The sequence below is a fragment of the Ascaphus truei genome, chromosome 13, assembly GCF_040206685.1.
Source record: "Ascaphus truei isolate aAscTru1 chromosome 13, aAscTru1.hap1, whole genome shotgun sequence".
Taxonomy (NCBI): Eukaryota; Metazoa; Chordata; class Amphibia; order Anura; family Ascaphidae; genus Ascaphus; species Ascaphus truei.
Window position 1 is genome coordinate 36,976,624 of NC_134495.1, and position 27,427 is coordinate 37,004,050.

The window sequence follows — 27,427 nt, forward strand, 5'->3', positions numbered from 1 at the left end:
GATTGGCAACTGTCTTGAATGTTTTCCACTTTTGAATAATCTTTCTCACTATAGAATGATGGACTTTAAATTGTTTGGAAATTGATGGGCAGCAACAAATGACGTGTGTGTCACTGTGTGTGTGTTTCGTGTATATATATATATTTATATATATATATATATGTTTGTGTGTGTGTGAATATGGGTGTCTATGTGTGTTTGTCACTGTGTGTGTGTGTGTCACTGTGTGTAGTTGTGACGGCCCCTATTCACTGCAGAAGTTTCTGCCTCACGTGTGCGTGCGGAGGGGGGAGGGGGGGCTCTGTCTGATGACTCGTTTTCTAGAACAACACACCCTCCCAGCCCAGAAAACAGCACAGGTTGTGTTACCATCACATCATTCAGTCAGTCAGTCAGTGTGAGTGGTGAACTGTCACATAACAGTGGCAGAACAACAATACACAGAGGGAGAGAGAGAGGGTGGGGGGGGGGAGACTGAGGGAGGAGGGTGGGGGGGGGGGGGAGAGAGGGAAGGGGAAAGAGAGAGAGGGAGGGTGGGGGGAGAGAGGGGGGACAGAGAGAGGGAGGAAGAGAGGGAGAGAGAGCGGGGGAGAGAGAGAGGGGCAGAGAGAGAGAGGGGGGGCTGAGTTGAGAGTGGGTGGTTGGAGAGAGAGAGGGCGGGTAGAGAGAGAGGCTGTGGGAGAGAGAGAGTGGGGGAGAGGTGGTGGAGAGTGAGAGTGTGGGGGAGAGAAGGTGGGGGAGAGGGGAGAGAGAGAGGAAGGGTGGGGGAGAGAGAGGTGGGGGGAGAGAGAGAGGGGAGAGAGAGAGGGAGGGTGGGGGAGAGAGGGGGGAGTGAGTGAGAGGGGGAGAGAGGGGGGGAGTGAGAGGGGGAGAGAGAGGGGGGAGAGAGAGAGAGAGGGGGGAGAGAGAGAGGGGGGGAGAGAGAGAGAGGGAGAGAGAGAGACAGAGGGGGAGAGATATAGAGGGGGTGGAGAGAGATGATGGGAGAGAGACGGGGGGAGGGAGAGGGGAGGGGGGAGAGAGAGGGGAGGGGGGAGAGAGAGGGGAGGAGGGACAGGGGGGAGAGAGAGGGGAGGAGGGAGAGGGGGGGGAGAGAGACGGGAGGAGAGAGAGGGGAGGGAGACAGAGAGTTAGGCCTCAGATATAGTAGACGCACATGGCGTTGCGCGCGCCTGTACGAAAAGTGATTCATGGCCTGTAGGATTCCTATGATGTGCGCAACTGGGAAGCGTGGCGGAGGCGTGCCCATAACGTCACGTGAGCGGTTCGCCCTCATTGGCTGACCCGGCCGTTGCGAGACAGTATCAAATCATTTTGTCTGCCCGGGGGTCGCGCATTCTACGGCCGTTCTCAATGAGGTACGGCCTTCTGTTTGCGTCGCGCGGACTATGGACGCGGCCACAGAGAGAGGGGGAGGGAGACAGTGAGAAGGGGAGACAGTGAGAAGGGGAGAGAGTGAGAGGGAGACTGGGACAGAGGAATGGGGCAATGCTCACAGGGAAAGTGAGTGAGACAGACACACAGGGGTTAATCTTGTGAGTTTTGGAAAGCTCGTGCACAACCAAAATATGAATTAATAAATACCCCGACCTCATACACCCCCATCCCATATACCCCGACCTCATACACCCCCATCCCATATACCCCGACCTCATACACCCCCATCCCATATACCCCGACCTCATACACCCCCATCCCATATACCCCGACCTCATACACCCCCATCCCATATACCCCGACCTCATACACCCCCATTCCATATACCCTGACCTCATACACCCCCATCCCATATACCCTGACCTCATACACCCCCATCCCATATACCCCGACCTCATACACCCCCATCCCATATACCCCGACCTCATACACCCCCATTCCATATACCCCGACCTCATACACCCCCATCCCATATACCCTGTATACCCTGGCCTCATACACCCCCATCCCATATACCCTGACCTCATACACCCCCATACCATATACCCTGACCTCATACACCCCCATACCATATACCCTGACCGCACACATCCTCATCCCATATACCCTGACCTCATACACCCCCATCCCATATACCCATACACCCCCATCCCATATACCCATACACCCCCATCCCATATACCCATACATCCCCATCCCATATACCCTGACCTCATACACCCCCATCCCATATACCCTGACCTCCTACACCCCCATCCCATATACCCTGAGCTCATACACCCCATCCCATATACCCTGACCTCATACACCACCATCCCATATACCCATACATCATACACCCCCATATACCCTAACGTCAGACACCCCCATCCCATATACCCTGACCTCATACACCCCCATCCCATATACCCTGACCTCCTACACCCCCATCCCATATAGCCTGACCTCCTACACCCCCATCCCATATACCCTGACCTCATACACCCCCCATCCCATATAACCTGACCTCATACACCCCCATCCCATATACCCTGACCTCATACACCCCATCCCATATACCCTGACCTCATACACCCCCATCCCATATACCCTGACCTCATACACTCCCATCCCATATACCCTGACCTCACACATCCTCATCCCATATACCCTGACCTCACACATCCTCATCCCATATACCCTGACCCCTCATACACCCCCATCCATATACCCATACATCATACACTCCCATAAACCCTAACGACAGACACCCCCATCCCAATATACCCATACATCCCCATCCCATATACCCTGACCTCATACACCCCCATTCCATATACCCTGACCTCATACACCCCCATCCCATATACCCTGACCTCCTACACACCCATCCCATATACCCTGACCTCATACACCCCCATCCCATATATCCATACATCATACACCCCCATCCCATATACCCTGACCTCATACACCCCCATCCCATATACCCTGACCTCATACACCCCTATCCCATATACCCTGACCTCATACACCCCCATCCCATATACCCTGACCTCATACACCCCCATCCCATATACCCTGACCTCACACACCCCCATCCCATATACCCTGACCTCATACACCCCCATCCCATATACCCTGACCTCAGACACCCCCATCCCATATACCCTGACCTCCTACACACCCATCCCATATACCCTGACCTCATACACCAAGATAAAAAGGTGAGGAGGGGCGAGCTCTGGGAGGAGGGGCCACCTACCTCCAAACAACTGTTGCCAGTTAGAAATTGAATGAACACACACATTCTCAGCAAGATCCAACCCCAACACCCACCACATCATATATATTTATGTCAAAAGGAGTGCTACTGAGCGTGGCAAATATATACAACAAAAGACAGGGCTGCCCAATGCTACAGCCAATTGACAAAACATATATGATAATAAGTATAAAGTTAAATACTTCAATAATAATATTTTCTTGGTTATTTAGTTAAACCCTTTGGCCAAAGCGTCATAAGCCTGCATACCAACGTCAAGGTATAACCACATTTTTCTAGGGGCATAGATCCATTCTTCCTTATTTATATACAATAATTATAGGGGTAGTATATCTGCACCGGGGGGATATTATAGGTTTTATCTCCTTTACTAATATCTGCAACACGGGGGTCCTGTTATCCCCATAGTTATCATGCACCTGTATTAGGTTGTAGTGTATCAATATTCAGCATGCTTCAAGTTCTGTTGTCTGTATTACAATGTATCAATTTATTATTAACTATGTATATGGTTATGGTAGCATTCTACCGCTAAACACTTTGGGATGTCATTGTTTGATATTTGGTATGCAGGCTTATGACGCTTTGGCCAAAGGGTTTAACTAAATAACCAAGAAATTAGTATTATTGAAGTATTTAACTTTATACTTATTATATATGTTTTGTTAATTGGATGCAGCATTGGGCTCCCCTGTGTTTTGTTGTTTACTATTAATGTGTGTAGATACTATGTGGTCTCTATTGGTATATAGGGATAGAATTACATTATACATTTGTATGGGTAAGGAACAGCTGTGTGTGCATTCATATAGCGCTGTATGTATAGACATGGCCTTTAGCACTCATGGGAAGAGAGTTCTCTTGTATCAGGGTAGTGACTCATGAAGCTGCGGTCTCAATTTAAGCCACCGGTAAGTGTCCCGAACAGTTGCATAAATTTGTATTCATGCAACTGTCTCTCTTTCGGTGTTCTAAGATCACCTTTGAGTATGGCCACCTTCAGATCATTCATCTTATGGCTACAGTCAGAGAAATGTTCACTGACAGGACTGTCTCTTGTTCCGCGTCTGATGCTGTGGCGATGCAGATTAATTCTCTTGTTTAGCCCCTGTCCCGTCTCACATATGTAGTAGCAGCCCCCTGGACATTTCATGCACATGATGAGGTACACGACATTGCTGGAGGAACAGGTGAACCTTCCTCTGATTTTGTACTCCAGATTCCTGTGTGGTATTTGTATTGTGCCCGCATTGTGGAGCATTACGCAGGTTTCGCATCTTGAGTCCTGGCATGGTCTTGTCCCGCATTCAGTGGCACTGTTGTATTCTTTTCTGCTGTCTGACGCATCAGAGACACTTGAAGTTTTGATTAGCCTGTTCTTAAGGATCGATCTTCTTGGAGTAAAGCGTCTCGATCCCATGTCATTTTGTGCGGGTGTCCTTGGTGACTGGACATCGTTGTTCCGTCTATCCAACTGCTCAGATTTTTGCCCCACAAGGACCTGGTCCCTTTCATAGTTCAGGCAGCCTCATTCAAACTCTGCCTGTTTCTTCTGCATAATAGTTTTCTCCATGTACTTTTGACCGTTAATTGAGAATTGGTCCACCCTTTCACATTGGCTCAACTGTGCTTGGCATGCTTTCATTTCTTTTCCAAAGCTCCACTTTTTCTTTAATTTTGTATTGGACTAAAAGTCCAATTCATTTGATTGAACAATCATCTAGGACAGCGTTTCCCAAATGGTGGGTCGCGACCCGGCACCGGGTCACGGAAGCAAAATTGCCGGGTCGCAGCGAGGCTGGCCGCACGGCGGCCCCCCCTCCCTCCTTGCGGCGGTCCCCCTCCCTCCTTGCGGCGGCCTCCCCTCCCTCCTTGCGGCGGCCTCCCCTCCCTCCTTGCGGCGGCCCCCCCCTCCCTCCTTGCGGCGGCCTCCCCTCCCTCCTTGCGGCGGCCTCCCCTCCCTCCTTGCGGCGGCCTCCCCTCCCTCCTTGCGGTGGCCCCCCCTCCCTCCTTGCGGCGGCCCCCCCTCCTCCTTGCGGCGGCCCCCCCTCCCTCCTTGCGGTGGCCTCCCCTCCCTCCTTGCGGCGGCCTCCCCTCCCTCCTTGCGGTGGCCCCCCCCTCCCTCCTTGCGGCGGCCCCCCCTCCTCCTTGCGGCGGCCCCCCCTCCCTCCTTGCGGCGGCCCGAGGTGAGGTGCGGGACAGTGCTGAAGTGGTGCAGGCTGCTATCACTGGGGTGTCAACGGTGATTCGCTGACTCGGGCTCCTACTGCAGCCCCGCATCATGATGTTGCCGCCCATGACATGCTCCGCCCCCCCACAGGACACGATGCCTGGCATGAGGTAGGAAGTGGTGCGGGGGCGCACCTGTGCCTCCGTTCCTGGCGCTCCCTTCCCCTCAGTCCCCTTGGTGCGGGAGATAGGCGCAGTGGTGCCTGCTCGGATCGCTTGGCCTTTCCTCTCTCCCCCGCCCCCCCCCCCCCTCTCCAGTCACTCACATCCGTCGCTGCCTCTGTAATAAATTGTGTGTGTGTGTGTGTGTGTATATATAGGGGAGTGTATCTGTGTGTGTGTGTGTGTATCTGTGTATCTGTGTGTGTGTGTATCTGTGTATCTGTGTGTGTGTGTATCTGTGTGTGTGTGTGTGTGTGTGTGTATGTGTGTATCTGTGTGTATGTGTGTATCTGTGTGTATGTGTGTATCTGTGTGTGTGTATCTGTGTGTATCTGTGTGTATGTGTGTATCTGTGTGTATGTGTGTATCTGTGGGTATGTATGTATCTGTGTGTATGTATGTATCTGTGTGTATGTATGTATCTGTGTGTATGTATGTATCTGTGTGTATGTATGTATCTGTGTGTATGTGTGTATCTGTGGGTATGTATGTATCTGTGTGTATGTATGTATCTGTGTGTATGTATGTATCTGTGTGTATGTATGTATCTGTGTGTATGTATGTATCTGTGTGTGTATGGGGAGAGAGTGTGTGTGTATGTATCTGTGTGTGTGTATGTATCTGTGTGTGTATGTATCTGTGTGTGTGTGTGTATGGGGGAGAGTGTGTGTATGTATCTTTGTGTGTGTGTGTGTGTGTGTGTGTGTATATGTATGTATGTATGTATGTATCTGTGTATGTGTATATATGTGTGTGTGTGTGTGTGTGTATGGGGGAGAGTGTGTGTGTGTATCTTTGTGTGTGTGTTTATATGTATGTATGTATCTGTGTGTGTATGTATCTGTGTGTGTATATATCTGTGTGTGTGTATATATCTGTGTGTGTATGGGGGAGAGTGTGTGTATGTATCTTTGTGTGTGTGTGTGTGTGTGTGTGTGTGTGTGTGTGTGTGTGTGTGTGTGTGTGTGTGTGTGTGTCTGTGTGTGTTTCTGTGTCTGTGTATGTGTATGTATCTGTGTATGTATGTATCTGTGTATGTATGTATCTGTGTATGTATGTATCTGTGTATGTATGTATCTGTGTATGTATGTATCTGTGTATGTATGTGTATGTGTATGGATCTGTGTGTGTGTGTGTATCAGCCACAGCCACTGTGTGTATCAGTGGCTGTGTGTGTGTCTGTGCAGGCCAGCAGTGGCTGTGTGTGTTTGGTCAGTTTGTGTGAGTGTCTGTAGGTCAGTGACTGTGTGCTTCTGTGCAGGTCAGAGAGAGGGTGGGGGGGGGGCAGGGAGAGAGAGAATAGAGGGGATTGGGAGAATATATGAAATCTGTATGGACATTCATAACGGTTTTATTTTACCTATAGACGATAAAAACTTTAGTGGGTCACGAAGGAGAAGTTCAAAAATAACCGGGTCACGGAAAAAAAAGTTTGGGAAACCCTGATCTAGGATCTTCTTCAAATTGTTTAGAGTTGAAACCGAATGTGGGGGATTTTTTTTTATTGTTAAGCTCCTCTGTATCCTTTTTACCTTTAAATAATTTTCCATGGTCGTGATGTCCCATCAGGACCGAATGTCTTGGGTAAGCAGTTTTTCAAGTTTTGTGAAAAACTAACTGAATAAGCTCTCCGAATGTGTTTTTAACATGTTACATTTTGTGACTTTATATGTCTTTATGCCAATGTGCTTAGGTGTCATGAGAATATCATGAGAATATTATGTAGGTAATCCCTTTGGTGCTTGAGGGGTTAATGAGCTACACTTCTTTTAACAAAATACAAAATGCTGGGTTTGAAACAGGCCAGGACTGTTTCTTTGGGCTGCTCTGAACTTCAAAGGGACTTACTTGGGGCGGGGGTCCATCCTGGATAGCCCACTCAAGGTGTCGATTGTTTTAATCAAGTTCTATAGACATGGTCGGGGGAGGGCAGCTTCAAAGCCTCTTCCAGGGGTGGTCTTATGCCAGTGCCATGGGGAAAGAATGTATTCAAGTCTGGGCAAAGATTTTGAAAATCAGATCTCACCAGAGGAAAAAAGACGGTGTAAAATCAGCGCTAAAATAATAAACCTCATTAGGAATACCCCTTAATTAGTGGGCTAGGCTGCCAGGTGAGATACTGATTTGTACAAATCAGATAACAGATGTAAGCATAAAAAGGAAAAACCGGCGCCTTACAAGTCTAATAAAGTGAATATGGAAGTTCAATCGATGAGAGATTATGTCCCAATACTGGACCTTTCAGATCAGGTGGTCTGATATGGCTCCCGCCGTGCGTTCGTGTAATATGTGGAAAAAACAAAAACAGAATTATAGTGCAGTATGCCAAAACGAGCCCATGACAAACAGAACATACAGGACAAAACACTAATGACAAACAAGACTAACAGTACAAACACTAGTAAGGCTAATACGAGTAAAAGCTAATTTAATAAATTAAAACAACATAAATAAGATTTTCGGATGACTGAGAGATCGCCAGGTCCGTGACACAGCGACTTGTTAGAGTGGGGAGTGGACATGTGTAAACTTCAATGGTGGGACGCTAGAGAAAGTTTTAGCTGGTAGCTGAGCAGTGAGGCGGATCCAGCAGTGTTACAGCGCTCTGTAGAAGGCGCTCTGAGCCGGTGACGGAGCATCCGCCCCAGACACGCGGGGATCTACAGGAGGGTTTACAAGCAACGCTCCGTAACAAGACCAGCAGGAGAAACTGTTCCATTCCAGTACCGACTTCTATTGCCTTCTTGCATCTGAAATCTTGTGAGTAGGGTCCTGATTTTACCACATCCGGACCTGTGATCTCTCAGTCTCAGTCATCCGAAAATCTTCATTTATGTTGTTTTAATTTATTTATCACTCACCCACCCACCCAGTCACTCAGTCACCCACCAACCAAGTCACTCAGTCACCCACCCACCCAGTCACTCAGTCACCCACCAACCCAGTCACTGTCACCCACCCAGTCACTTAGTCACCCACCCAGTCACTCAGTCACCCACCCAGTCACTCAGTCACCCACCCAGTCACTGTCACCCACCCAGTCACTTAGTCACCCACCCACCCAGTCACCTACCCACCCAGTCACTCAGTCACCCACCCACCCAGTCACCCACCCACCCAGTCACTCAGTCACCCACCCAGTCACTCAGTCACCCACCCAGTCACTCAGTCACCCACCCAGTCACTGTCACCCACCCAGTCACTTAGTCACCCACCCAGTCACTCAGTCACCCACTCAGTCACTCAGTCACCCACCCGGTCACTTAGTCACCCACCCACCCAGTCACTCAGTCGCCCACCCAGTGACTCAGTCACCCACCCAGTCACTCACTCTCTCACCCACCCAGTCATTCACTCTCTCACCCACCCAGTCGCTCACTCTCTCGCCCACCCAGTCGCTCACTCTCGCCCACCCAGTCGCTCACTCTCTCGCCCACCCAGTCGCTCACTCTCTCGCCCACCCAGTCGCTCACTCTCTCGCCCACCCAGTCGCTCACTCTCTCGCCCACCCAGTCGCTCACTCTCTCGCCCATCCAGTCGCTCACTCTCTTGCTCACCCAGTGCTCACTCTCTCGCCCACCCAGTCGCTCACTCTCTCGCCCACCCAGTCGCTCACTCTCACACCCACTCACTCACTCTCGAACCCACTAACCCACCCACCATCATTCACCCACCCACTATCATTAACCCACCGTCATTCACCCAACTGTCATTCTACTGTCATTCACCCACCCACCCACTCACTCACTCACCCACTCAGCCACCCAGACAGGCAGTCACATGTCTTTTGTTGAAAATATAAAAATAAACAGGTTGCACTGTAATGTTTTTTCTGTATCACAATAAGAAAACAGTTAAGTAAAATTTGCGCGCTAAAAGATATTTTTTCTTGGTAGGTGCGCTATGGGTTCGGGGGGGGGGGTACGCTATGGGTTCGGGGGGGGGTACGCTATGGGTTCGGGGGGGGGTACGCTATGGGTTCGGGGGGGTGGTACGCTATGGGTTCGGGGGGGTACGCTATGGGTTCGGGGGGGGTACGCTATGGGTTCGGGGGGGGTATGCTATGGGTTCGGGGGGGGGGTTGCGCTATGGGTTCGGGGGGGTACGCTATGGGTTCGGGGGGGTACGCTATGGGTTCGGGGGGGTACGCTATAGGTTTGGGAGGGGGGGTACGCTATGGGTTCGGGGGGGTACGCTATGGGTTCGGGGGGGGCCTGCTCCTTTCATTTGTCCCGGGCCCCATGATTTCTGTTGGCGGCCCTGTCTGTGGGTGACCTGATTCTCGCTTTGTGATAATAAACCTGTTACTTGTTACACTGGGGGCCCGCGTTGTCCCTTTCTGTTCTGTAGATGTATTATTATTTGTCATTATAACTCTAAGCCCAGGACATACTGAAAACAAGAGATAACGTTCTATGTATTAATTCCTGGAAAAAAACATTTTATAAATAAATCTATCCCTCCCCATCTATCCCCCTCCCCATCTATCCCCCTCCATCTATTCCACCTCCCCATTTATCCCTCCATCCCCCATCTATCCCCCCCTCTATCCCTCCCCATCTATCCCTCCATCCCCCATCTATCCCTCCCCTCTATCCCTCCATCCCCCATCTATCCCTCCCCTCTATCCCTCCATCCCCCATCTATCCCTCCATCCCCCATCTATCCCTCCCCTCTATCCCTCCATCCCCCATCTATCCCCCTCCATCTATTCCACCTCCCCATCTATCCCCCTCCCCATCTATTCCACCTCCCCATCTATCCCCCTCCATCTATTCCACCTCCCCATTTATCCCTCCATCCCCCATCTATCCCCCATCTATCCCTCCATCCCCCATCTATCCCCCCCCATCTATTCCACCTCCCCATTTATCCCCCGCCATCTATTCCACCTCCCCATTTATCCCTCCCCTCCCATCTAGTCCACCATCGCCCTCCATCTATTCCTCCATCCCCCATCTATCCCTCCATCCCTCCATCTATTCCACCTCCCCATTTATCCCCCGCCATCTATTCCACCTCCCCATTTATCCCTCCCCTCCCATCTAGTCCACCATCGCCCTCCATCTATTCCTCCATCCCCCATCTATCCCCCTCCATCTATCCCTCCATCCCCCATCTATTTCACCTCCCCATTTATCCCTCCCATCTAGTCCACCATCCCCCCATCTATCTCTCCCCCTCCATCTAGTCCTCCCTCCCCATCTCTCCCCCTCCATCTATTCCACCTCCCCATTTATCCCTCCCATCTATTTCACCTCCCCATCTATCCCTCCCCCTCCATCTATTCCTCCATCCCCCCATCTATCCCCCTCCATCTATTCCTCCATCCCCCCATCTATCCCCCATTTATCCCCCATCTTCACCCTCCATCTATTCCACCTCCCCATTTATCCCTCCCATCTAGTCCACCATCGCCCTTCATCTATTCCTCCATCCCCCCATCTATCCCCCTCCATCTATCCCTCTGTCCCCATTTATCCCTCCCCTCCCATCTAGTCCACCATCGCCCATATATCCTCCTCCGTCTATTCCACCTCCCCATTTATCCCTCCCATCTAGTCCACCATCGCCCCCATCTATTCCTCCATCCCCCCATCTATGCCCCTCCATCTATCCCTCCGTCCCCCATCTATCCCTCCATCCCCCATCTACATGCACAGTTAGAGAAGATGTATATTATAGGCGTATGTAACAGTTACAGAGCAGATTAAAATGTGAGACAGCCTTAGATTTGAAAGAACTTAAACTGGTGGTGGATGTGAGAGTCTCCGGTAGGTTGTTCCAGTTTTGGGGTGCACGGTAAGAGAAGGAGGGGCGGCCGGATACTTTGCTGAACCTTGGGACCATGAACAGTCTTTTGGAGTCAGATCTCAGATGATAGGTGCTGCATGTGGTAGGGGTGAGGAGCTTGTTCAGATAGGTGGGTAGCTTGCCCAGAAAGTATTTGAAGGCAAGTCATGAAAGATTGAATTTCCACCTAGACTCGAGTGATGACCAATTTAGTTCTTTGAGCATTTCGCAGTGATGTGTGTTGTAGTTGCATTGGAGAACAAAACGGCATATTGAATTGTAGATGGTATTAAGTTTGCTAAGGTGGGTTTGAGGTGCCGAGCCATATACTATGTCTCCATAGTCGATAATTGGCATTAGCATCTGCTGTGTGATACGCTTTCTGACCAGCAGGCTTAGGGAGGATTTGTTCCTGTAAAGTACCCCTAGTTTGGCATAGGTTTTGGATGTCAGGTATCAATGTGCATTCCGAATATTAAATGGAAGTCAAACCATATGCCCAGGTATTTGAAACTAGTAACAGGAGTTAGGGTGGTGTTAGCGTTGGTTCTGATCTGGAGCTCAGTCGCTGGAAGCTTTAAAAATTTAGTCTTGGTCCCAAATACCATTGTTACAGTCTTGTCAGTGTTTAAAAACAGTTTGTTTTGGGAAATCCAATTTTCAAGTCTCAAAAAGTCAGACTGAAGTATGTGTTGAAGGTCAGAGAGGCTATGGCTGTGTGCATATAGGATTGTGTCATCTGCATACATGTGTATTGAGGCTTCCTTACAAGCTGTGGGAAGATCATTGATGAACACTGAGAAGAGTAGGGGCCCCAGAACAGAGCCTTGCGGGACACCACAGGTGATATCCAGGGGGTTGGAGTTAGACACTGAGATAGACACATGTTGGGATCTACCTGATATGTAGGAATTAAACCAGTTTAAAGCATGCTTCCCTATTCCAGAGCTCTGGAGTTTAAGCAGGATAGCATGATCAACAGTATCAAAAGCCTTTGCAAAATCTAGGAATACTGCACCAGTGAGTTGTCCCCGTTCCATTCCACACTTGATTTAATTGCAAACGTTTAGCAGGGTAGTTACGGTGGAGTGTTTGGGACGAAAGCCAGATTGAAATTGGCTGGGGAAATTTGTCTTGGTGTAGTAATCGCTTAATTGGGAGTGAACACATTTTCCCATGACTTTGGATAGAATTGGGAGAAGAGAGATTGAATGAAGAAGAGAAGAATTAAGAACTCACCAGGTAGACGTCTCTTCAATCAAGATTTGATCAAGGACTTCTTAACATTGGCTGTTTGAGGATCATTGTGTCGAGGGTCAAGAGTTGGACGGGGGTAAAGACATCAATGGTAAGAAAAACATTGATAGTATTTTATTTAATTGTGCATTTATTTTTAGGTTGCCCATTGACTGCTAATGTATTTATTTATGCCCCTTTCGGGCTATAGTTAAAACACAGTTACAAGCAATAAGTTTTTTGGCAAATGCTTGTTTTAATTTCATTATGTTTTGTATTTTTGGTTCTTATTTTTATTTTTAATTCTTCTGTATTTTTAAGGCTTGTTTTTATTTAATTTTTATGTATTGTATTTTGTGATTTTTTTTTTAAGGTTGCCTGATCGTGACATATATTGTGGGCATGGTTTACCACAGCTACAATCAATGGCTTTGAAATGCTTGTTTTATTTAAATGTCATGTTTTATTTTGTGACTGTTTTATTTTGCTTGCCCATTTATTGCCATAGTGACAAACCATGCCCATAATATATGGGCATGGTGTACAACTGTGCCAATCAATTGGTTTATTGGCATTTTTTTATTTTGAATTAAATGTAATGTATTTTATTTGGTGAACCAGGAGAGAGAAAAAAAACGAAGCACTACATCCAACACTATTAAGCCAGCAAAAACAACAGGAGTGCGTTCCCACGATTAAAAATAAGGCTATTTAATGGATCATTGCAGCAAACAATACACCAACGCGTTTCGGACTAGAAAAGCCCTTTATCAAGGTGAATACAATTTTTATTTGGTGCTTGGTTTTTTTATTGGTAGAATGCCAATTCATTGCTATAGGCATCCCGGGTGGGTAGCGGGGTAGGGGCGTTAACCCCTTATTAATTACAATAGCGGTTAGTAACCGCTAAGGTGGTTAAGGGGTTAGTGGCCGTTAGTTTGTTTTTTGATTGCACTGTTGCTGCCCACGGAGGACATGGACGCGGAGGACGGTGATGAGGACGGTCGGCATCCTGGCAGGGGTAAGTAGCCTGGCAGGGGTAAGTAGAACTTTTTTTCCCTTTATGCTGGCTGCATAATGTTTAATAGGAAAATGAGCTATTCGCCAGATCTGGATAATAGTCATTTTGCCGACTATTGTACTGTTTGTACTGAGGGGGGTTGTCGGGGGCAGCCACTAAGGCAATTAAGCTGTTTTTCTTTACATTTTAATAACAGAGTACAGGAGCAGGGGGTCTCCGGAGTTGATTTCAGCCACAGGGACCCCCTGCTTCCCGAGTTACAGGTCCCGGTATGGGATGCCGCTATCTCCCTGCAATGTTTCAATCTCCCACGTCACGTGACCAGGCGATTTAAATGCACAGGGGATACCGGCACCCCATACCGGGGCCTGTAACTCGGGAAGGAGGGGGTCCCTGGGGCTGAAATGAATGCGGTTCAGCTCCGGAGACCCCCTGCTACAGTACTCTGTTATTAAAATGTAAAGAAAAACAGTGCGATTGCCTGTGAGAGCTGTGCAGGGAGAGGCAGCTCTCTGTGTGCAGGGAGATCGCCTGTGATTGCTGTGCAGGGAGAGGCAGCTCTCTCTGTGTAGGGAGATCGCCTGTAAGAGCTGTGCAGGGAGAGGCAGCTCTCTCTGTGCAGGGAGATCGCCTGTGAGAGCTGTGCAGGGAGAGGCGGCTCTCTGTGTGCAGGGAGATCGCCTGTGAGAGCTGTGCAGGGAGAGGCGGCTCTCTGTGTGCAGGGAGATCGCCTGTGATTGCTGTGCAGGGAGAGGCAGCTCTCTGTGTGCAGGGAGATTGCCTGTGATTGCTGTGCAGGGAGAGGCGGCTCTCTGTGTGCAGGGAGATTGCCTGTGATTACTGTGCAGGGAGAGGCAGCTCTCTGTGTGCAGGGAGATTGTCTGTGATTGCTGTGCAGGGAGAGGCAGCTCTCTCTGTGCAGGGAGAGGCGGCTCTCTGTGTGCAGGGAGATTGCCTGTAAGAGCTGTGCAGGGAGATGCAGTGTCTCTCTGTGCAGGGAGATCGCCTGTGAGAGCTGTGCAGGGAGAGGCAGCTCTCTGTGTGCAGGGAGATTGCCTGTGATTGCTGTGCAGGGAGAGGCAGCTCTCTGTGTGCAGGGAGATTGCCTGTGATTGCTGTGCAGGGAGAGGCAGCTCTCTGTGTGCAGGGAGATTGCCTTTGATTGCTGTGCAGGGAGAGGCGGCTCTCTGTGTGCAGGGAGATTGCCTGTGATTGCTGTGCAGGGAGAGGCAGCTCTCTGTGTGCAGGGAGATTGCCTGTGATTGCTGTGCAGGGAGAGGCAGCTCTCTCTGTGCAGGGAGAGGCGGCTCTCTGTGTGCAGGGAGATTGCCTGTAAGAGCTGTGCAGGGAGATGCAGCTCTCTGTGTGCAGGGAGATTGCCTGTGATTGCTGTGCAGGGAGAGGCAGCTCTCTCTGTGCAGGGAGAGGCGGCTCTCTGTGTGCAGGGAGATTGCCTGTAAGAGCTGTGCAGGGAGATGCAGCTCTCTGTGTGCAGGGAGATTGCCTGTGAGAGCTGTGCAGGGAGAGGCAGCTCTCTGTGTGCAGGGATATCGCCTGTGAGAGCTGTGCAGGGAGATGCAGCGTCTCTCTGTGTGCAGGGAGATCGCCTGTGAGAGCTGTGCAGGGAGATGCAGCGTCTCTCTCTGTGCAGGGAGATCGCCTGTAAGAGCTGTGCAGGGAGATGCAGCGTCTCTCTGTGTGCAGGGAGATCGCCTGTAAGAGCTGTGCAGGGAGATTGCATGTGAGAGCTGTGCAGGGAGAGGCGGCTCTCTGTGTGCAGGGAGATCGCCTGTGAGAGCTGTGCAGGGAGAGGCGTCTCTCTGTGTGCAGGGAGATCGCCTGTGAGAGCTGTGCAGGGAGAGGCAGCTCTCTCTGTGCAGGGAGATCGCCTGTAAGAGCTGTGCAGGGAGATGCAGCGTCTCTCTCTGTGTGCAGGGAGATCGCCTGTGAGAGCTGTGCAGGGAGCTGCAGCGTCTCTCTGTGTGCAGGGAGATCGCCTGTGAGAGCTGTGCAGGGAGCTGCAGCGTCTCTCTGTGTGCAGGGAGATCGCCTGTGAGAGCTGTGCAAGGAGATTGCCTGTGAGAGCTGTGCAGGGAGATTGCATGTGAGAGCTGTGCAGGGAGAGGCGTCTCTCTCTGTGCAGGGAGATTGCCTGTGAGAGCTGTGCAGGGAGAGGCGGCTCTCTGTGTGCAGGGAGATTGCCTGTGAGAGCTGTGCAGGGAGAGGCGGCTCTCTGTGTGCAGGGAGATTGCCTGTGAGAGCTGTGCAGGGAGAGGCGGCTCTCTCTGTGCAGCTCTTACAGACTGCGGCCTGATCGCACGGGGGAGAACTCGGAGAGAGGCTGAGATCTCATCGCTGCTGTCCCGTACGGTGTTGGCATTTTCCTACCTCACGGTTTGTGGCGTGTGGAAATGGTTTCAGATTCATTCTGGATACCGTGATAACACAAATGACAAACTGTTCGGTAGGAACACGCCAACTCGTTCGAGATGGCAGCAAAGTTATCGAAGCTGCTAGAATAGGCCCCTTTGTCTATGTCTCTCTCTTTGTCTCTCTCTCTCTCTGGGGCCGTTTCACAAAGCAGTGATAAAATCAGGGCTTTTTTTTGTTTCAATTTTTTTTATTAGACAGTTATGACATTACAGGGTATAGATAATACAAACAGTAAGCCCGTCTAATACACATTTTTTTTTTTTTTTCCTTAACTGGGAAGAGAAGAGGAAAGGCTCAGCGTCTCCCTGACCATATGTGGTCCAACGGGGCGGCGCGAGCATGGAAACAGAGAGGGGATAGAGAAGAGAGGGGGGGTGGGGGGTGGGGGGGGGGGGGGGGGGGGAGGGTGTAATGGGGAAAGGTCTTATTCCCTAGCTTCTTGGCAGTTCTGGTTTGGATCTTGGTGTCCATTGGGTCCCTGATCTGTTAAGGGGTGTTTCGTCTTAGGAGCGCCATGTGGGTGTACCATGGATCCCAAATATTAGTGAATGAGGTAGAGGACCTTTTAAGGAAGGCCGACAATTTCTCCATGTCCATTACTTCTTGCACCCTTTTTATTATTGTTTGTTTGGAGGGGGGAGACACTTTCTTCCAGGCGGCAGCCACCGCACATCTGGCCGCCGTAAGAATAAAGGAGACTAATTTTCCTGTTGGCCGGTCCAGATAGTCTAGTGGCCTGGCCAGCAGGTAGGTCAGCGGTTCAATGGGTATTGTGAGGTCTGTGACCTCCTCTATTAATTTTTGTGTCGTTTCCCAGTATTTTTGAATTTCCGGACATGTCCACCAAATGTGGGCCATGTCCCCCTTTTGACCGCAGCCTCTCCAGCATAGATCGGATGCCAGGGGGTAGATTTGATTTAGTCTGGCTGGGGTAAGATACCAGCGGAACATTATTTTGTAAATATTTTCTCTGATTGTGGTACATATAGAAGTTCCTGAGGCATTTTCCCAAATACTTTCCCAGTCCTCTCGGTCTATAACTATGTCCAATTCTGCTGCCCAATGCAGCATATAGTCATGTGTGGGGGCTTCTGTGCCCCTCTCTAGCTCCGCGCATATTTGTGTTATTAGACCTTTCTGGTGAGCTGTTTCTCTGCAGAGCCGCTCGAAACCTGTGAGAGGGGGAAATTTCAATGTTGGGGATATTGTTTGGATAAAGTGTCGAATTTGTAAATACTTGAACACGTTCAGTCCTATTATTCCATATTTGGCTTGTATGTTTTGATAGCTCAGGAACTCCCCGAAGCTCAAGAGGTCGGCAATCACCTTGATGTTTTTGGTTTGAAATTGGTCAAATTGTCTGGGCTCACAGCCAGGTGGGAATTTCGGATTTTTGTGAATCGGTATAAGTTGAGATTGTGGTGTTGTGAGCTTGTACTTGAGTTTGCTTTTCGTCCAGGTCTCCCATGTGTGTCTCATTGGGCCTAGTTTAAATTTGCTATTCTGCATGTCCTCCTTGCTCAGGGACCAAAGGCAAGCCGGCAGTGAAGGCGTTCCGGCATATTGTGTTTCAATATCCAGCCAACAATATTGGTTTGGGTTTGCGTTCCAGACTACTACCTGTCGCAGTTGGGCGGCTAGGTAGTATTTTGTGATGTCTGGGACTCCCAGTCCTCCTCTCCCCCTTGAGGCCAAGAGAACTGTTCTAGGGACTCTAGGTTTTTTACCTTGCCAAATAAAGTGGAAGATTAGTTTTTGGATATTTTTTAATTCCGAGCCAGGGATGTGGACCGGGAGAGTCTGGAAGTAGTATAGTAATCTAGGGAGTATGTTCATTTTAACCGAGACCATTCTCCCGATCCATGATATTTGATAACCTCCCCATTTTTCTAAATCTTGTTTGATTTTATGGAATAAGGTCGGATAGTTATGTTGGTATAGGGATTGGTAGTTCCTCGATATCTTAACCCCCAAGTATTTGATACAGGAGGAGCTCCAACGGTAATTGAAGTTTAGTTTGAGGAGTTTCACCTCTGGCTCTGGCAGACTTAGATTTAGGGCTTCTGACTTATCATTGTTTATTTTGTATCCTGAGATTTTTCCAAAATCCCGGAGTTCTTTTTGAAGGTTGGGTAGGGAGATTTGGGGTTTGGAAAGGGTTAGTATGACATCATCCGCGAATAGGGAGATTTTATGCTGCCTGTTTCCAATTTCTATTCCTTGGATGTCCGTATTGAGTCGTATTGCTGATGCTAGTGGTTCTATCGTTAGCGCAAAGAGGAGAGGAGATAGGGGGCATCCCTGTCGAGTCCCATTTGTTATCTCGAATCTGTGGTTATTGCCCCCTGGTAGTTTCACTGTGGCTGACGGGTTTTGATATAATCTACGGACCCCCTCTAAGTATGCGTCTTTAAAGCCAAATTTGCGCATAGTCTGGTCCAAAAATTGCCAGTTTATTCTATCGAACGCCTTCTCTGCGTCCAGGCTTAACAGAAGTGCTTTGGTGCCTGTGAGGTGAACATGGTCAATGATATTAATTATTTTTCGGGTATTGTCTGAGGCTTGTCTCCCTGCGACAAATCCTACTTGGTCGATATTAATTAACCTCGGTAATATTGGGTTTAGCCTATTTGCCAAAATTTTGCTATATAGTTTGAGATCACTATTGAGGAGGGAGATTGGACGGTAGCTTCCACATTGCATCGGGTCTCTGCCATCCTTATGTATTATAGCCAAATTGGCTAGAGACATTGTTGGGGGGATTTGATTCCCTTCCATAAAATAATTGAATATTTTTAGTAGATGCGTGGATAGGGTTGGCAAGAACCTTTTATAGTAAATATTTGTGAAACCGTCAGGGCCAGGAGACTTAGTAAGCTTTAGTGATTTGACCGCCTCTTCCAGTTCCTCTTTTGATATCTCAGCATTGAGGACTGTGTTTTCCTCCTCCGTCAGTGAGGGGAGTTGGCATTTATTTAAATATTGAGTTATAGATTCTGACGCTATCGGTACAGGTCGGCCGTTTTTAGCTCTTAAGTTGTATAGTTCTGTGTAATATCTTGTGAATTCCGCTGCAATCTTGCTTTCACTATATTGAATCTCACCAGACCTACTCTTGATCGCCGTTATTTGGGATCTTTTTTGTATCCCTCTTAATTTACTAGCTAAGAGTCTGTCAGCTTTGTTGCCTTTGTCATAGTATAGTTGTTTGGTCCATTTGAGGGCCTTTTCAACGTCCTCCAGCTGGGTTTGTCTAAGCTTTGTTCTAGCATCTATTAATGACTTGTATATTTTTTTTGAGGGATGTGCTTTATGAGCTTGCTCTATTGCTTTTATGTTTTCTGTGAGTTCTTTGATTAGCGCTTGGCGGGCTTTTTTCCTGTGGGATGCGATGGAAATAAATTTCCCTCTGATAGTTGCCTTATGGGCTTCCCATAGGATTGCTGGAGAGGAGACTGTTCCCATATTGAGGGAGAAATAGTCCTTAAGTGAGGATCTGACTTCTCTCTCGATCTCTGGGTGATTTAGTAGTGAGTCGTTCAGTCTCCAGGTGTACGTTGTTGTTTTTTCAAAGGGGACTGACAGAGTCAAGGTGACCGGGGCATGGTCTGACCATGTGATTGAGCCAATGTCTGATTCTATGGCTGCCGCCATCACATTTTTGGTGGTCAAGATGTGGTCTATTCGAGAGTAAGTCTGGTGAGGTGCTGAGTAGAATGTGTAGTCTCTCTGGCCCTGATGTTGGGTTCTCCAGACATCCACCAGTGAGAATTCGCTCATGATTTCCCTGAACCTTTTCCCCTTGATCTGGGAGTGGGTTTTGCGGGGGGGGCCCATGTTGGTTGATCTGTCCTCGGTAGGGTTTAAGACCATATTGAAGTCTCCTCCCACTATCATCGATGACAGATATCCCGGGTCAACACCCTCGAGAACAGCTTGTAAAAACTCTGTTTGGTTCTCGTTTGGGGCGTATACATTGATCAGGACGATTGCCGAGCCCGCTAGGGAGCCATATACCATTAGGAATCTACCCTCTGGGTCCATTGTTGTTCTGACATGATTAAATGGGGTGCCTTGTCTGATAAGGATAGCCACACCCCTCTTCTTACTACTAAATGATGCAAAAAAGCAGGTCGGGAATATTTTTTTGAATAAATTTGGGGGGTCCTGTGATGTGAAGTGGGTCTCCTGTAGGAATATGATGTCTCCCCCTGTTTTTTTCATATCGTTGAGTGCAAGTCTCCGTTTTCTATTATTTTGGAGCCCCTTAACATTCAGTGAGCAGATTTTTATTGGGGCTGTGGATGTCATTGTGATTTTGTTGTGGCTTGAGGACTCGGGATCTCCCCCTTCCCACCGGAGGGGATCTTGCTTTTATGTCCTAGGTATGTATTACTTCGGAAGCTGCTTTGTTTATGGGGTAGGGATGTGTCTTGTTTATATTTTCTTTGGTAATTGTTTGTGTGGTGCCAAGGAAGGGGGGGAGGGGGGGGGGGGAATGAGGGGGAGGGAGGGTGGTTAAAGATCCGCTGGGACAGAGTCAGCGGATAGAGAGCAGATAGGATTAGGGCCTTTTCAGGTCCTAATATTGTGTTGCCAGACCTAGTGAAGGCCGGCATTTGGGCAGATGTGCCCATCTAGGGAGGTTCCGGCACCAGTGACCGGCGTGCAACCGAGGGGTCCAGACCCTAGGTTGCTAGTGTGTTGCGCTTTCCCTTTTTCTGTCGTCATGTTTCGGTTTTAGGCTGCGTCGTGTTTTACTTGTATGGGGAAGGGGGGTGGGTAGTGAAAGGGAAAGAAAAAAAAAAAAAAAAAAAAAAAAAAAAAAAAAAAGGGGGGGGGGGGGGGGGGGGGGGGGGGTGGGGGGGGGGGGGTGAGCACCCAAAGAGACGTTCAGGTTGTGAGTGTTGAGGTCGCTGACACTGGTTGTATGGCTCGGGTTATTTTACCATTTTGGTGAGGTATATAAGGCTGCGTATTTCTCTGTTGGTTACTTAGGGCCGGGTTGGCAGCGTTCTACTGGGGCGGTGGGGGGCGGGGGAGCACAGGGGCGGGTGGTGAGGGTAGGACGGGGGGGGGGGGGGGGAGTTGAGTGTGGGGGGGGCGTCCTAATTTTCTTTCTTCTCTATATTGGTAGTTATGGGCTAGGTCTGCCTTTTATTGGATCTGTATGTTCACAGTCAGTTTTCTGGTTTAACATATTCAGACGGATGTGCCTGGTAGGTAACATAGTAAACCTGCGTTGATCTACATCTCGTTATTGTCATGACATGCAATACATTTGGTCTGCTTGTTTAAACATTGCGATATAACCCTGGTATATAATGTTTCAAATCTACCTTAACATAGATAATAATATGGGTCTGACACGGAATACAACTTCGTCGCGCGAGTGCCTCCTGATCTTTGATCCTGAGGTATGTTATAGCGAGCCTGAGTTAACCTATTTTATTGGGTCTGTATGCATTGTGGGTAGTATCATATACGTTGTCTATTATTAGTACACAATCAGCTTTCTGGTTAACATATACAGAGACATGTTCCTGTTAGGTTACATAGTAAGCCTGCCTTAACCTACACATCGTTATTGTCATGGCATGTAATACATCGGCGCTGTTTCTACATAGTTACGCGATCCTGGCATTTAATATATCCAATCTACCTTGACATACACAACAGTACAGGTCTGACAAGGGACATATCACAATCGCGCTGATACCCCCTGCGTTACGATGCCGAGGTGTACCATTGCAAGCCTGGATTTACCTATACTGTGATGTGGTCCAGGCATGCAGCATGGTAGACCTGCCTCGCCATGCGCAGTAGGTAATCTGTCAAAGGCTTACAACGACCCATACAGCAGTATCTGTATGAGAACCTGGTAATTGCGCCCTGGCATATACATCTGAGTACTCTTGTCTAGTATCCTGGCACATTTACAGTACATTCTTGGGCAGCAGCCTATCTCGGCTACAGCATGAGGGAGGGGGGGGGGGGGGAGAGAGGATAGGGAGGGAAGGGAATGTGGGGGGGGGAAAGGTGGGGGGGGAAAGTGGGGAGGGGGGGGAAGGTGGGGGGGAGGGGAGGTGGGGGGGGAGGGGTTGGGGAGGGACTCCTATTCTTAGATTTTGCTATCGGCTTGGAACATTGAGCATATACTCCCCTAGGAATCTCTTTGTTCTTTTTAGTCAAAATTATTTTAAAGTTTTATGTCTGCAGCCCATGGTTTGAATGGGTCGCAGACCAAGGTATCTTTGTATTGTCCAAGTTCTTTTCATGTCGATATGGGTCTCTTGGGGCCCTTGGGGGGGGGGGTGGGTCGGGTGTCAAGGCATGGGGAGGCCTTCTGTGGCCGGGGGGGGGGGTGGGGGGGGGGCAGGCCCGTGTTCTCCTGACAGTGGCGTGACTCTCTGATCGCCGCAGTGTTATACAGGCAGTAGTACTCACGGTTACCGTTGGGGTCACGGTGGGGTGATAGAGGGATGACAAAAAAAGCGGAGGGGGTGATCTGACCGGATGTCCTGGGTTCCCGTCTGAGTGCTCGCTTCCTCCGCTCCCGTGAGGGCCGGTCGGTTGTCGGGGCCTCCAGGAGGGGAGGGGCAAAAGGATCCTGTGTTCCCCTCGCGACGGCGGGTCTTGGCTCCACACTGTCTCAGCTAAGCTTCAGCGTCAGGGCTGTCGGTGTGCACGTCCGTCCTCATTGCTGCGGCCGTTCCGGTGTGCTGTGAGAGGCTTTGTCGCCTCCAGGTACTCGTCACGTTCACTCTCTGGTCGACTGCCTGCCGCGTCTCGATGTCATCCGCTCCGCTGGTATCGGCAGCCGTCTTTGATGCGGAGGATCAGGTTTGCAGACGGGTCTGTGGGTTCCTTGGGGGTGAAGGGGGGGGTAGGGGGAAGAGGTAGAGGGGTGGCGGGCGGGGGGGGGGGAACGGTGTGGGTGGGGAGGGGAGAGAGGGGAGAGGGGGGGGGGAGAGAGGGGAGGGGGGGGGGAGAGAGGGGAGAGGGGGGGGGGAGAGAGGGGAGGGGGGGGGGAGAGAGAGGGGAGGGGGGGGGGGGAGAGAGGGGAGGGGGGGGGAGAGAGGGGAGGGGGGGGGAGAGAGGGTTCCTGATGTGTTTGAGTGTTTAGCTAATTTCTGGTAGACGCTTTGTGATGGCCTTGTTTGGTGGGTTTTCAGGGTCTTCACTTGACTCTGCCTTGTCTTTGTCCTGCCAGCCTTTCGGATGTTCTTGCTGGCGGGTCTTGTATGTCCGGTTCTTGGACTCTGGAGGGGTTCTTATCCCATTCTGCTGGCGGGTTCAGTCCAACCGTTTTGGCAAAGCGCGCCATATCCTCTGGGTGTCTGATGGTATGGTATTTCCCGTTTTTCTGCACCAGCAGTTTAAACGGGAAGCCCCAGTTATATTTGATTTCTTTTTCACGCAGGAGTTTGGTTAGAGGTTGCATCTCCTTTCTCCTGAGCACCGTGCGTTTAGACAGGTCGTTATATATTTGAAGATGGTCGCCTTTGTGGGTGATAGGTTCTTGCGCGCGGCATGCTGCCATGATTTGCTCTTTTATTGTGTAATGGTGGATTCTTGCAATCACGTCTCTCGCTCTGTTGGGGTCATCTGATCTTGGTCCCAAGGCTCGATGTGCTCTGTCCATTTCACACTCACTTGGAGTAAGGTCAGGGCAGACGGATTGGAAGAGGGCCAGGATGTAAGGTTTAATCTGGGCTGGGGGGACCGATTCTGGGATCCCTCTGATCCTGATGTTTTGTCTTCGATCTCGGTTTTCCTGATCCTCTATCTGGTCTTTAAGATTACTCACTTCGGCCCCCAGTCGGTAGATTTCGTTCGCGGCGTCTTCTTGGGCCTGTGTTGCGTCAGCCATTTTTATTTCCAGCTCCGCGGTGCGCTCTGAGAGGCCCGAGATCTCCTGTTTCAGCTCAGAGACCGCAGCTTTAAGGTCCGCTTTGAGTGAGGTATGTAGCTTGTTCAGCATTGATGTTATTAGCTCTTGCATGTAATCCCGCGTTAGAGCTTCGTCTTGCGGTGGTGGTGTGTCGGTGCGGTCACGCTCCATTGCCGCTTGCTTGGCCCCGCGTGGTGTGGGGCCGCCGCCATCTTGGCTTCTTGTGGCAGCCTCCGAGCTCCTCTGAGAAGGGGAGAGAAAACGGGCAATTCCTGGGCCCGATTGGGCTTTTTGTTTGCCTGCCATTGCCTTCTCGAGGTGCTGTGATCCCTCGGGGGAACATGGCGGCTGCACAGTTACCTCACTGCCCTGCACCCTCCCAGAGACTGATTCCTGCTCACTGACCCCTTCACTATCTGGGGGCGTGTCCAGGACGCTGATGAGAACGGTCGGGTAGCAGAGGAGCTCCCTAGACCCAAGCATAAAACTACAAAAGCAGCGCTTTCCCACCCCAAAAAAATCACCACAAAACAGCTCAAAATCAGGGCTTTTGCGTGCGACTATGAATTTTTTTTTATCACACTTTAAAACATAAAGCCCAAAGACAAAGATTCACTAAGTGAAAGTGCATTTTTTTTATCCGACAAAAAATGGCCATCGTGCCGCCTGGATTTTGTATCAGTGCTATTGTGCTTTACATTCTGCAGCGCGCCAGCTGATAGAAATAAACGCTGCGTCTCCATGGGCGGCTCTTACAGGCGACCGTGCAATAAAAATAGTGACTTTGATCATTATGTACATGAGCAGGGGGTCTCCTGCGATGAACCGCTTTGATTTCTGCCTCGGGGACCCCCTGCTTCCCGAGTTACAGGCCCAGATATGGGGTGCCGGTATCCCCGTCATTATTTAAATCCCCCGGTCACGTGACGCGGACGATTTAAAAATGGCGGCGACACTGGCACCCGATGACCCCATACCGAGGCCTGTAACTCGGGAAGCAGGGGGTCCCTGAGCCAGAAATCAAAGCGGTTCAGCTCAGGGGACCCCCTGCTCCCGCACAATATTAATAAAAATTACTTTAAAGGAGCTTCAATGAAGGGGTTAATGCGCAATAGCTAAGGCAATGAAGGGGTTAATGCACAATAGCAGGTTTATTGGGGGCAATTGCCCCCAATAAACATTGCAATATGCACTACCCACCAATACACAACCCACCCTCTGTACCCCCAACAACCCCTATACCCCCCTAACACACAGAAAAGCAATTTTTTCTTTTTATGCACAGGAATGATACTGGCGGCTGGCGGGGGCCCTCGGGTAATCCGGGGGCCCCACAGGGGTGTCTGGGTGGTCCCCGTGGGTGTCCGTGGTCCCCTCGGGTGGTCCCTGCTGGTGTCCTGGGGCCCCGCTGTCCTGCGGTGCCAATCCTGTGCCCAAAAAAAAATTATCCAATACTTTCAAATAAATACACCCCCCTGTCCTCTAACACATAAAGTACAGTAATGGGCAAAATTACTATTATCCAGATATAGATAATAGTGCATTTGCCCATTTTAAATAAAACATTAACCAGCAGAAATAAAGTAAATAAAACTTGCACCTACCCCTGCCAAGCTGGAACAAGGAAGGCCATCCTCATCCTCATCCCCGTCCATGTCCTCCGTTGCAGATACAATACAAAAAAAAAAATACAATCTAATGGCCCCAAACCCCTTAATCACCTTGGCGGTTAGTAACCACTATAGTAATTAAGGGGTTAACCCATCTTCCCCCACTACAAACCCAGGAGGCCTAACCACCCTCCCCAAGCAACTACCCCCACCTTCCACCCATTCATTGGTACAGTGGGTACATCATGCTCATATACTATGGGCATGATTTACCACTATAGCAGTAAATGGTGAAGCTAAAAAAAAAACATGCCCAAATAAAACACATTACATAGAAAACTAAACACATTACAAGTGCCAATATACCAGTTGTATGGGCATGATTTAACACTATGCCAGCTAATGAGCAACCTAAAAAAACAAACAATCACCAACAATATCCAATGCAATCAAAACAATCACCAAATAAACAACAATAAACAAGTAAACACAACAAAATTACCATCAATCAATTAAGCAAATAAATACCAGAATTAACAATTAAAACACCAAAACAAAATCAATAAATAAAAGGAAGCTCCAAATAAACACCATAATTCAAAATCAAAAGACCAAAAATAAACCACAATTATAAAGCAAATTCCAAATAAACTATTGAAAACACCACAAAAATGCCATAACACTAAATCAAAACACAAAGTAAATAGCATAAAAATATTAAACTAAAGAATCAAAATACATTTAAAATACATAAAAGCAAGCATTTGTCAAAACAACCATTGTTTGTCACTGTATGTATGTATAGCCCTAAAGGGGCATAATAAATACATTTGCAATCAATGGGCAATAAAACATTTAAAACAACAATAAAAATACAATGAAAAAAACTGTAAAAGAAAAATAACATATCTTCAACATTTTTTCTTACCTTTAGATGTCTTCACCTTCCGATTCCAGGGGTCTCAGCATCCTCTCAAACAAATCCACGATCCAAAACAGCAACGGGCCCTCAGGTGAGAAAGCGCTATCAGAGCGTGAAACGCGTGGGAGGAGAACCCCTTTGTTTTGTCCCCAGTATGTCATTTTTAATTATGTACTGTAGTTTAATATGTGGTGATTTTAAGATTAAAAATGAATGTTTTGATTTATGCATGTTTTATGTGTTTCATAATGGGCAAATAATATATTATCCATATCTGGATAATAGTTATTTTGCACATTATTGTACTGTATGTGTTGGGGGGGGGAGGGAAGGGGGTATTGGCCCCAAGGGTAGGTGGGTTAACCCCTTAATGACTGTAGCGGTTAATAACCGCTATGGTGATTAAGGGGTTAGGGGACATTACATGGCTATTGTGATTGTTGTGCATGTTTTGCAGCACCGGAGGGGCATGGGCAGGATGAAGATGAGGATGAAGACGGCCTTCATCGTGGGTGCCTGTAAAAGGTAAATGTAATATGTTTTGACTGTATTTATTGTAATGTTTATGTATTTAAAATGGGCAAATGCATTATTATCCATATGTGGATAATAGTAATTTTGCCCATTACTGTATTGTATGTTGTGTATTGCAATGTTTATTGGGGGCAATTGTCCCCAATAAACATGCTAATGTGCCTTAACCCCTTCATTGCCTTAGCGGCTATCCGCTAAGGTAATGAAGCTGCATTAATGTAAATTTTAATAATAGTGTGCGGGAGAGCAGGGGGTCCCTGAGCTGAACCGCATTGATTTCTGCCTCATAGACCCCCTGCTTCCCGAGTTACAGGCCCCGGTTTGGGGCATCGGTGCCAGTGCGGACGCCATCTTTATAGAGCCCACGTCGCGTCTTGGACGCTATAAGATG

General features: G+C 48.9%; 1 long non-coding RNA gene across 1 annotated transcript; it reads left to right on the forward strand.

Annotated features, from left to right (window-relative positions):
- The first annotated feature begins 1,142 nt into the window (after window positions 1-1,142).
- LOC142464543 (uncharacterized) lies at window positions 1,143-26,688 on the forward strand. Its single transcript, XR_012787684.1, has 4 exons — window positions 1,143-1,358; window positions 12,577-12,734; window positions 13,244-13,397; window positions 26,515-26,688. It is a non-coding gene; the product is annotated as an uncharacterized LOC142464543 (long non-coding RNA).
- Window positions 26,689-27,427: the final 739 nt, after the last annotated feature.